This window comes from Mirounga leonina, unplaced genomic scaffold (assembly GCF_011800145.1).
Source record: "Mirounga leonina isolate KUSES-001 unplaced genomic scaffold, KU_Mleo_1.0 Mir_172, whole genome shotgun sequence".
Taxonomy (NCBI): Eukaryota; Metazoa; Chordata; class Mammalia; order Carnivora; family Phocidae; genus Mirounga; species Mirounga leonina.
In genome coordinates, this window is record NW_023270442.1 from 10,659,624 (window position 1) to 10,672,132 (window position 12,509).

Here is a 12,509-nt window from a genome sequence, read left to right on the forward strand (position 1 = left end):
CCAGACCATTACTTCTGGGATCAAGATCAGATTTTTAAAATGAATGCTTAAAAAGTATTAAGGTGCTAATGAGTTCTGTGCCGGGCTGGTTTCTATTGGCCCATAAGAGTGATTGTGTACATCTCTCTTAAGAACATGTTCAGCCACCTTGTTCGTAGCTTGAAATCAGTCATATGGGAACATTGAACTCAGAAATATTAAAAATCATGGCTCTTAAGAACATAAATACACCACTGCCCTGATCCAAATTGCTTAGGTTAGTTTTCAAAGTTGGACCATTCATGACAAATGTAGAGAATTTATAAGTGGTGGATTATGCAAAGCAGGTACAACCAACCTTATAAATAGAAATGATATATAATCATAGAGATTAAGTTCTTTGGTTTTAGAGATTGTATCATACCCTTGTCCATGTGGTGACTGGAGAATTGATTTTATATATAGATTTGTATATTTCAGAATGGTTAAGTGCCATATATATCCCAGTAGTGTTCAGTGATTTTTTGGTAGAATGGACCATGTAATTGATTTCTGTAGTTAAAATTTAAAAATTAAAGAAAGGAATATTAAAGAATCCCCTTACTAATGCCCAGGCAATTATGGAGGGAGGGCTGGTAATTTAATTAGGATTTACCGAATTTATAAAAATGTTAAGTTCCACAGGCTTGTGTATTTCTCTAATGGAAAATTTTGAGCAGAGTCTTGTTCATAAGCAAAAACTTTGCTTTCTGCTCTGTATAGTATACACTCATCATTTTCTGTTGCCTTTTAAAAAGGTGAAACTGATCCAGTGCAATGTTTTCCAACAAGGAAAAAATAATTGAAAAACAGACATGTTACTCATGATCTGACTACTCATAAACTGCAATAATGTCATGAAAACCTTAGTTTATTTCTTGATCATTTTAACACCATTTTTTTTTCATCTCCTAGTGCAGGGATTGACAAACGTCTTCTGTAAAGAGCCAGGTAGTAAATATATGAAGCTGTGCAAGTCTCACAAGGTCTCCGTGGCATGCATATTCTCCCGATCGGCTTTCCTTTCCTTGTACTTTTGTTGTGGTTGTTTTACAACACTTACAGTCTCAGCTTGCTGGCAGGATTTGACTATACTTTGGCTGCCCTGTCAAATCTACTCCCTTGTGCCAATGTTCACTCGCTCACGTGTATTTTCCCACCAACATTCTGCCACACTTGCCATGAGTTTTGTTTACCACCCCTGCTGTGGGTGTCCCAGACACCCAGACTCTCCTCTCTCATCAACACTGCACAAGCTCATCATTTTTATTTTGGCCAAATCATATATTACTTACTTCCTCTCTTTTGCTCTTAATACTTCTGTAATTGCTGTTTTGTTTTTATTCTCTGCCATCCTCATGTTAGACATTAGATATTTTAGATACTAGATTTTAGACTAGTAACCTAGTTTCTGTTTCTTAGTGACTCATTCTCATTTACTTTGTAAAGGGCGTAGGATTTCTTTCTTCTCTCTCTCTCTCTCTCTCTCTTTAATTCCTTTGTCTTTCTTGGCTTACTGTTTATTATTATTTTCCTCTCTTCTTGTAGAAGTCTGTCTTGTTTCCTCTTCCTTGATCCTGTTCTTTATTTTTATTTATCCTTACACACCCCCTCCAATGTATTCGCTGACAGCTATGCAACAATTCTTTCAAAAGAGAAAAGTTCCCAATGATAATTTCATTTACTATCAGTGCTTTACATCCAATTCTTTTATTTTTTTTCTTTCCAAGTTTTTATTTAAATTCTAGTTAGTTAACATACAGTGTAATAGTAGTTTCAGGTGTAGAATTTAGTGATTCATCACTTCCATACAAACACTGGGTCTCATCACAAGTGCCTTGTGATTTCTTTTATCTTTTACACCTTCTCACTTGTGGAAAGAAAACACATAAACAATCCCCTTTGCCTTAAATGACATTTTTTTTCTTATAAGCACTCATGAGAAATTTGATAAATGTCTAGCAAATTGTATATATAAAAAAAGTGAGGGATGGAAATCTGCTGTTCAAGCTTCAGATTTTTATCTTGGAGATATTTTTCTCCAAACTATGGAGGACGGTCTCTGACATTTATTTTAAGGCATGGGAGGGCTATGATAAAAAGAAATAAAGGCCACCTAATCAAACTAGAAAATTAAAGTGATTCTTTTTCTGCATTAATTTATAAAAGCAAAAAAAAAAAAGCTGTAATTTTGAAAACTTAAATAGTATGATTTTTAGTTCACCTTATTTTTATGTATTGATATAGATTAAGTTAATATGATACAATATTTTCATAGTTCAAAAAGTTTATGAATAGGTCAGAAATATTTTATTGATTTATATAAATCAATTAATTTTTCCCATTTTCTGCTTTTTTTTTTTTGTTTTTATATATGCCTTTAAGATGTTTTCTTTAGCTAATGTTTCCCTCCAATTTGGATAGGATTTTACTGAATAAGTCAAATTGGCTTTGCTTCATACACAATACCTGAAGCTAATTCTAGCAAATTCAAGACCACTTTTTATTAAATGCCCTCAAATAGGAATCCATTGTTATCAGAACGCCGTTTGAGCTTATTTTAAAGCTGGTGAAAAGTAACCGTGTTACCATCCTTCTCTTTTCCAGTCTTCGAGGAAGTATATAATCTGATACATTTTAGGGCGCCTGGGTGGCTCAGTCAGTTAAGCAGCTGCCTTTGACTCAGGTCGTGATCCCAGCCTCCTGGCATTGAGTCGCATTGGGCTCTCTGCTCAGGGGAGAGCCTGCTTTTCCTTCTCCCTCTTCCTGCCACTCTGCCTACTTGTGCTCTCTCTCCCTCTGTCAAGTAAATAAAATCTTTTTTTTTTTTTTTTAAGATTTTCTATTTATTTATATGCCAGAGAGAGAGAGCACAAGCAGGGGGAGCGGCAGGCAGAGGGAGAAGCAGGCTCCCCGCTGAGCAAGGAGCCTGACACGGGACTCGATCCTGGGACCCTGGGAGCATGACCTGAGCTGAAGGCAGACGCTTGACTGAGCCACCCATGCGTCCCTAAATAAATAAAATCTTAAAAAATAAATAAATAAAAAGTATTTAAAAAAAATTAAAAAAACATGAAAAGAAGAATTCAATAGAAGAATTGCCTGCTTTTCAACACAGCACTTTATTGATCTAGATAAGAATTGGATTTTAAACTTGTTTCAATGTTTAAACTTAAATAATTAATACATAACTCTTCTTTTTAAAAATTTTTTTCAAAGATCTATTTATTTGAGAAAGAGAGCATGAACTGGTGAGGCAGAGGGAGAGGGAGAGAGAATCTCAAGCAGACTCCCTGCTGAGCACAGAGCCGAATGAGGGGCTGGATCTCATGAGCCTGAGATCACGACCTGAGTTGGACACTTCACCAACTGTGTTACCCAGGTGCCCCTTAATATATAATTTTCTAATGGACTTCTGTTACTCTGCTAGTGAAATCTTTGTGAAATCTTTGTTAAACAGCTTTATCTGATTTGGTACAGATATTCTCCAAGTGGTACAGATCTCAAATTCTGGTACAGGGAGCACAAATTCTCTTTCCTTTAGTAAAAAATAAAAGTGCATTTTTCAAGTTTTCTCAGCTAGTTTTATAAAAGGGAACTTCTCTGGATATTAATAAGGCCATATGTTACAAAATGGCTACTTCAAAGTAGATTAATAGATTATGTAAAGCACAGATCTAAATCACATTGATTTTAATTATTTTAACTTGATAAATATTTCCTGTTTTAATAGTCTAATATTTCATATAAAATTAAATATTGATTGATTTATATTCACTTGCTTTTTCTTATAGTTAAGATGCTTTAAAATGAGCAGTATGGAATAATTTTCTTAAATAAATCTGTTTCACTCTTTTCTTTTAAGCAACTTTATCCAAAGTAATTTCCTAAGTCTCTTATGAGTAAAATTGTCTACTTAGGCTTATTTTGGAATTATAGAAAATTGCAGATGGAAGCAAATTAAAAAAAGAAGATTAAAAGATTAAACAGGAGAAGGATCTGGAAAGAAGGGAGGATGAAGATATGATAATGATAGTAATACTGTGTGATATCAACATGATGGTGCAGGGATATGAGTTTTGAAGCTTACAGACTGACTTTAGCACGGGATACTGTGTTCAGACCACAACAGAGAGATAGAAATCATTGACCAATATATTATGTCATTAAATGAAATGTACATTGAGTGATTTGACATAAGGATACATCTAAGATACCAATGCAATTCTAAGTGTTTTTCCCCTCAGATTTTATTTATTTATTTTATTTTAATTTACTTAATTAACATACAGGGTATTACTAGTTTCAGAGGTAGAGTTTAGTGATTCAACAGTTGCTCATTACATCACGTGCCCTCCTTAATGCCCATCACCCAGTTACCCCATCCCCTCACCCACCTCCCCTCCAGCAATCCTGTTTGTTTCCTATGGCTAAGAGTCTCTTATGGTTTGTCTCCTTCTCTGATTTCATCTTATTTTATTTTTCCCTCCCTTCCCCTATGATCCTCTGTCTTGTTTCTTAAATTCCACATATGAGTGAAATTATATGATAATTGTCTTTCTCTGACCGACTTATTTTCTTAGCATTATACCCTCTAGTTTCATCTATGTCATTGAAAATGGTAAGATTTCAGTTTTTTGATGGCTAGTAATATTCCATTGCATATATATAGCACATCTTCTTTATCCATTCATCTGTTGACGGACATCTGGGCTCTTTCCATAGTTTGGCTATTGTGGACATTGATGCTATAAACATTTGGGTGCAGGTAACCCTTCGGATCACTCTGTTTGTGTCCTTCAGGTAAATACCTAGTTGTGCAATTGCTGGGTCGTGGAGTAGCTCTATTTTTAACATTTTGAGGAACCTCCATAATGTTTTCCAGAGTGGCTGTACCAGCTTGCATTCCCACCAGCAGTGTAAAAGTGTCCTCCTTTCCATGCATCCTCACCTCAGATTTTAGTTTTACTGAAATACATTTACTATTACCTAAGGTCGATATTTTCTTTGGAAGAAGGCTGGACCTGTATATTACTAATATCTCCAAGGTAAACTGCCTGTAGTTCTATCTGACCACATACTATTTCATTCAGCATGATCATAAATATGAGGAATGGGACAGAATAGTAAATCATTCATACTTAGCACTTAAAGGACCTTTGAGTGCCATCAAAATGAGTGTCATCATTTTTGTTAGTGTAGAAAATTAAACAGGTAGAAAGAGATTAATGCCACAGTCATTTTATCCTACATAGATGTTAAGGAATTCACATCAATGTTATGTTAGGCTATTCCCACATTCCCCAAAGTATGGGTGGAGAATAAATCTGTACATTAGCGCTAACTCATTAGATTTTAAATAATGCTAAATGCTGATTATGTACATTTATTTTTACTTTTTTGTTTTTATTTATATTGAAAATTTATGATACAGTTCTCAGAACACATTATTAAAACTTCTACAATATATATCCACTTACAAGAAGAATGCAGAGATGTCTACCATGTTAATTATTAATGAATAATGAGAACAAATTGTGGCTCAATTGTTTAACCTAATTTTTTGAGTATCCATCAAATTCCTCTCCTTTTCCATTGTCAAACCTCCTCCTTGTACCTATATTTGAAATTTTTAACCATCAATTTATTTTTAAAAATATTTTAAAATGCCTTCTCCTATTCCTAGTTTTTTACAGCTGATCCAATACGTAGGTTTTAATTTCCCATTCCTAAAATGGACAGTTATGGACTCTCCCAATCTGACTGAAGGCAAGGATTCTTCCTTTTCCTCTGTGACATCTCTAAATAAATACGCATCCCCAAATGTTTATTGAATAACCTTTGTCCAGATTCTATGCCTTTACTCATGGCATTTCCCAAGTGTGGAAATGTTTCCATACATAATTCTCTTCCAGGCCTCCTTAGTATAAACAGCCAGCTTGAGGCACCCTTAACTCTATCAAAGCCTTTCCATGTCTACTCTTTTGTCTCTAATGTCTGAAATCTAGTCCCTATTATCAGACCACCTAAAAATAGTTTAGCCCACATTGCTTTGTGTTCTTAGTTAAATATGGTGTGGTCAGGTATCTTTTGGTGCATTTATACAAGAGGTTGTAAATCCAGTGTGACCTATGGCAGGTGCCTTTTCCGTCCAAAGGAGCAGCCATTCCTCAGCTCCAGCCAACTGGCGCTCTATAGAGATGAAGAGTTCTGTGTTGCCAGATCTTCCTATCAAAAACAAAACAAATAAATAAATAGAAATTGGATTTAATAAATAAGTTGGAAAACTGAATATTTTATGTAAAATCTCCTGAGTTTTAGAAGTTGGTTCAAGATTTTAAAACATAGTGTGAATTTCCTTCAGCCCAAGGTCACAAGTGTATATGCAAACTCTTACTCACATCCCTACTGAATTCATTTGTTCACACATTTACCAAATATATATGGAATATTTTCTATGTATCAGGCACTGTGCTAGTCACTAGAAATAGTGGAGACTAAGATAAAGCCTATACTCTCAAAAGGTTACCATCAAATGGACATATATGTCAGAGCATTTTCCAGACACATATATCCTGATACATAGTATTTTGATTTAATTGAGCAATCGTGCCAGTAGCTAATAGTGAATATTTGCTATACTACAATAAAAACAGAACAGAATAGCAAAGCGAACGGCCCATTTAAATCAACCAAAATCAATAAAATAATCAACAACCTTCCTCTTCTGACACATACACATATGTGCCTGCATGTGGACTTGGCTGAAATAGACCAGAGAGGACTATATTCTGACACCACCGAACCTTCTGTCATGCTCAACTGCAACTGAGAAATATATTGAGATATGAATGCTGGGCTCCAAAGCAATATTCTGTAGGAACATTATTGTATTCTCTCAGTTGAGCACTGATTTCAACAAACAGTATCTTTATGTTGTTCACGAAAAGTCTGTGATCTTTTACAAAATCTCAGATAAGACAATAGCATTAAAACACTGAGTAGCTTTGCTAAAGAGATAAAAAGTGTGTAATAAAAAATAACCAATAATTCTCAACTCTGTTAAAAAAAATCAGAACCAGTCACCTGCAGAATATGGAAGTGAATAAAATTCTCCAGAGAGTTTTAAGGCTATATTGCTGGGCCAGTCTTTTCTGAAAATAAGGGAAATAGTTTTGAGGCATTTAAGAATCTTTTGTTTCCACAAATCTATGCAATCTATTTCAGATTGCCTTTTACTGTTTGCTTGTTTGTTCTCATTTCAAAGTGTCCCACAAACCTCTCCTGTGAGGTAGCCAGTAGGAATGGACAGTAAAGTCAATGAAAAGTAATGAGGGTGGGGAACAAAAAGGAACATTTAGTGTATCTTGGAGACAGTCCTTCTCTCTTCCCCATCCTCTTCCTCCTCCTCTTCTGTCCCAAATATGCCATAATAACAAAGAAAGGGTTATAGGGAAAAATATCATTTATCGCCCACATTTAAGTACTGGAAGCACAATGGTTTATGAGTTTGATTGATACAGACTATGTTAAAAAATAATCAATAGCCAAGCAGGTTCTTTAATAGATTGTTATAAAATCAAACATTAGATGCAACAAATTATAGGAACTCTATTTATTACACAACAAATCACGAGAGGGGGAAAACCCTTCCCTCTCCTTTAGAGCAGTTACATGCAATTGGATTAGAGCTGGAAGGTCAGCGTCTCCTCCCCAGTGGAAGCAAATCAGTTCTGATACGAAGAGATGGAAACAGAGAAGATTAAATTCTGATTACTTCTTTGAGGATGAGATGTTTTTAAATCAGAGTTGGCAAATCCTGCCACAAGTGCATCTGTCAGGGATCAAACTCATTGACGTTAGAAGTTCATTTTAAAATCCAAAATGCACTTCATTAAGTATTTCTTTTTAGAGCAATCATGGACACTTCCATTCACAGGGAGCGCATGGGGTTTTGAAGGGCTTTAATAATCAGTTTTTAAAGTTATTTGATGCTAGAAATTTCTTGAAATAAAATCATTAAACTTAATTGAAAGTGAAATTTACTAATGGCCCTGTTCATACAAATCAATTAGTTCAGGTTTGATCCAAAAAGCCAAATCCACAACAATTTCTAAATGGAGTCTAAACTTGGAAAAGGGGCTCTCCTTTCCATAGAATGAATAACTTGGGACATCTATCATCTATCTATCTATCTATCTATCTATCTATCTATCTATCTATCATCATCATCTATATCTATCATCTAATATAAATCACATATTAATAAACTATATATATTACATATATGTATATGATGTAGATAGACTTAAAATTCCAAATAGTGACATTCATGAGGTGTTCCTGTTTGCTAAAATCTCCTAGCCTGTGAATAGAAATGCTCATCAAAAATGAGTTTGATATGCAGACACAAGATTTTCAGAACTTTGAAGTGAAAAAGGTCATCTAAACAAGCTAAAGCTGGAAATAAATAGAGACCAAGGGAAGGATGTGGTGGAGGGCTGAATAGGGAGAATTTTCAGAGACCTGCCACAGTTCTGCAGTTGAGATTGTTTTAATCCATAGAAAGATCAGGGATTAAGTTTATTTACTATGGGGAGAAACTGAAAAAGAGGATCATAAGAAGCTTGGAGAAAAATCATAAAAATGAGTTGCAGAAGTGCAAAGGACAATTTTGTAGATGCAGTTTAATACACTATCAGGGGTTGTTTTTAAGTATTTGCTATATGCCGACACTTTCCTGAAGGCTTTACACATACTGATTTATTCCCTCTGATAAGAGCCCTAGGAAGGGGGAACAGAGGGTCAGAGAGATGAATTACTTGCCCAAGGTCACCCACCAAAAAGTCTAGCTCTGGACTGAGCTCTGATTCATCAACCACCACTGCATTCTGTGGAAACATTCCTCCACAAAATGGCATGTCAAACCCAGAAATAAGTTAAAGAGAACAGGCAGCCATGATCACTTGTATCAATATCACCAAGCCATTTTGTACCTTAGGGCTTTTTGTGACGTGTATTCAGCATAGGTACTATTATCATTTTACATCTAGGGAGTAGAGGATGTATTTTATGCCTTCTAACTTTCTTCTTAACAGTAAACATCTTTTCCGACTACTCTTTTCTTCTTAGCAGTAAACATCTCTTCCAACTACTCTTTTGCCATGTTTCCACTCTGCTGGGATCCTGTATTTTCTGTATAGATCTTTTCACCAGAAGATTCCCTAGCACAGCTTCTGAAGCAGACATGGGTAGCCTCCAGTTTAGAATGCTCTAAACCAGATTAATAGAGGCTTCTGCAAATGAGATTTCTTTTTCATAGTAATTATCTGAAAAGAGCTCAGTTGTCCAGGGCTACCTGAAAAGAAGCTGACCCCTGTCCGTGTGGTGTAGAGAGAGTCCCCTCATCTCTGCTATGCTGTGTGTTGATCAAAGGACCCTTTTGTGAGTCCCTGCCTGTGACCCACAGTGTAGCTGTCAATAGATATCAGGAGTTCCCAGGGTTCTCCATGGCTTTAAATAAACACAAAATTACTTATAATTTCAGTTCTTAGTATTCAGAAGAGAAGGGTATGGAGAAAAGGGGAAGTGACAGTTCAGCAGACCTCAAATGTCAAGAGGGAGATTTTTTTATAGGCAGGAGTTTCCTCCAAATTAAATTTATTTCTATTCAGAGTCCAGCAAAATATGAGCACTTAGAATTGATTTATTTCTAGATTGAACTGTCAAACAGGACCAGTTTCCCCTTCAGTGAGAGAGTCGACACAAGCAGAAGCCAGTGTGAACTCTTTATCTATGATAATGTCCTGATTGTTGACTCAATTTACTTTGCAAGAAAATCACTCTCAAAAATTACCATTGTACAAAATAAGAAATATTTGCAGACTTAAACATTACTAATATTTAACTCACAAAAAGGTAAACTTAACTTAAAACTTACCAGTGCAATTAAAAGCTAAAAAACAAACATACAAAGCACAATTTTTTTTTTTTGGTCTCAAATTGATATGTGAACACATCACCAATGGGTTCTAAATGTTTTGAGCTGTTATGGAAAATATGGACCCAGAATTTTAAAATGACTTGATTATTTACTAAGGACTGCCTTTGGGAAGAAAGGAAGCACAACTTGAAAGCAGACAGCTTCCAGTTCTTTTGTTCCTTAACACATCAAAAGTACACTCTTCCTTTTATACAGGAATAAAAATCTAAGATCCTTTCCAATAATCTGTGGCCAGCAGGGAGAGGGAGATTTGTGACACTCAAGGCCTGTAAGACCTTATGACACTCAGATAAGGGGAAATTTAAAGCTTTTAGCAAAGGGACAGCAAAAAAGTAAAATATTAGTCTGCTGAATTTGTAACTGTTTCTCTAACTGGCATCATACATGATATGTACCTGTGTCTTTATAAGGCCTGCTTTCTTCTTCATCACTGGTTCTCCCTCCCAGGTACTGGTAATTTCAAAGTGAAAATAATATATATACTTTATGACCTTCCAGGGTCAAGAAAGTAAGGAATTCTAGGACCTGTCTCCCACAGATGTCTTCCTGATCTCTCATTTATCCCTCCTGAACCTTTAGACAGTATCACAGATGGAATCAAAATTCTCTGGAAAATATCCAACACATATTGACAGACAGTATGTTATTCACACTAATCAATCAAAAAAAAAAAAAAAAGATAAGGTGTGCCAATGGCCATTATATTAAACTGCATTCTTAACTTTTATCTCACAAAGGCTTTCGGTTTCCATTGTTTATTCAGTTGTTTTATTTTTCCTTCCAAATATGAAAGATCCAAATAGGTAATCTCTGTGGGCCTGGCTCAGTTTATGGACTGTGTTTGCCTTTCTTCAAATGAACAGTCTTCTATTGATACCCAATCTACCTGTTAAGCCTGAAATGCAGAAGGTGCATGGATTATAAAGATGCTTTGCTTCTTAACATCCAAGTGAAGGACCATAAATTAACAGTTTTTCTATTATAAATCATCTGTATTTGAGGGCTACAAGTTTTCAACTTTTCATGGAGTTTCCTCACTATATAATAAAGGTAATGAAAGACTATACATCTTATTTTAAATTAGTATGCTCTTTATTGACTAGGTCACCAGCAGTGGATTTCTCATAGTTTGTTTTAAAGAAAAAGAATGCCAGTAATTGTTAATTTTGCCAGAATTTGCTTTCCACTTGCTAAGACCTGACCTGGGAGCACAGGGGTGGGGATGGTATATTGGAATAATTTTTAAGTGTCAAAACCAAGTTAGATTTTGGTAACTTGTGAAAAATTGGTTGTAGACTTACATAAAGAGCCACAGAGAAGACAAGGAGGTACCTTAAAATTGCTTCAGTAAAGTATGATTTTTTTGGCCAAGGATTAAAAAGATTGTAAAAAGTTATTCTCCCTTTGCCCTCATCAGAACAGTGGTGAGAGAAATTTGTCAGAAAAAATGGGATCAATCAGCTTGCCCCAGTCACACAATCCTTCGTCTCCAGAGAAAAGCTTCTAGCTTCTTTGACACTGGGCATCTTGCAGTTCTCTGCATATGACCACTGAAGGATGCAGTTTTTATCCACTTAGAAAGATATAAATAATTCAAAGCAAAGAATATTTGTCACTTGTTGCTTCTTTAATTGATAATAAAATATGGTCTATTAAATTTTCTCATTCACTGATTCTGGAGTGAAATTAAATCTGGAAGTTTGATGCCTAAGTGGAGAACGAACAACAGTTATTACTCAAAGTACCTTAACAGTTAATCAAAGATTTCATTTGTTCTAGATTCCTGACTAGACTCACTATAACAGTTCTTTTTTCCATGGAAGAAAGAAATTTTAGAACTTATTGAAAATACAAGCAATAGAACTTTTTAAAATAATGTTTTTTGTCATTTTCAAGATTTGGATACACTTGACCATCATCATCATGAACATGTAGTACATACTATATTCCAAGCACTATTTCAGATGCTTTGAATATACCATATTAACTTATTTAATCTTCACAATAATTCTGTGAGAATGATACTATTATAATCTCCACTTTACAGATAAGGAAATTGAAACATGGGTAAAATAACATGACCAAGATCACACAGTTATTAAATAATACAGCCTGAATTTGAACCCAGGCAGTTTTATTCTTGAGTCTAGGTCCTTAGCATAACATTGTTACTATATCTTTCTGTATTTTTGCCATTTACAAACACATGTCCCTTGCTTGACTTAAAACAACTGACAGACTCCAGCCTGGACATCATTATCCTAAAGGATTTCTTCTAAAGTCAACCCCTTTTAGTATCAGAATCTATTTATTTAATAAAAGGTAAGGATTTGTTGGATTCACTATTAGTAAGGCATATATGGATGTTTGATATTTTACTCTATTGACAAATAATAACATCAATTATGATAGATCTTGGAAAAGTGGTCTATAATATTACATCCTGGGTTTCCATTTATTTACCCATTTTTAGATGATTTCAAACAAA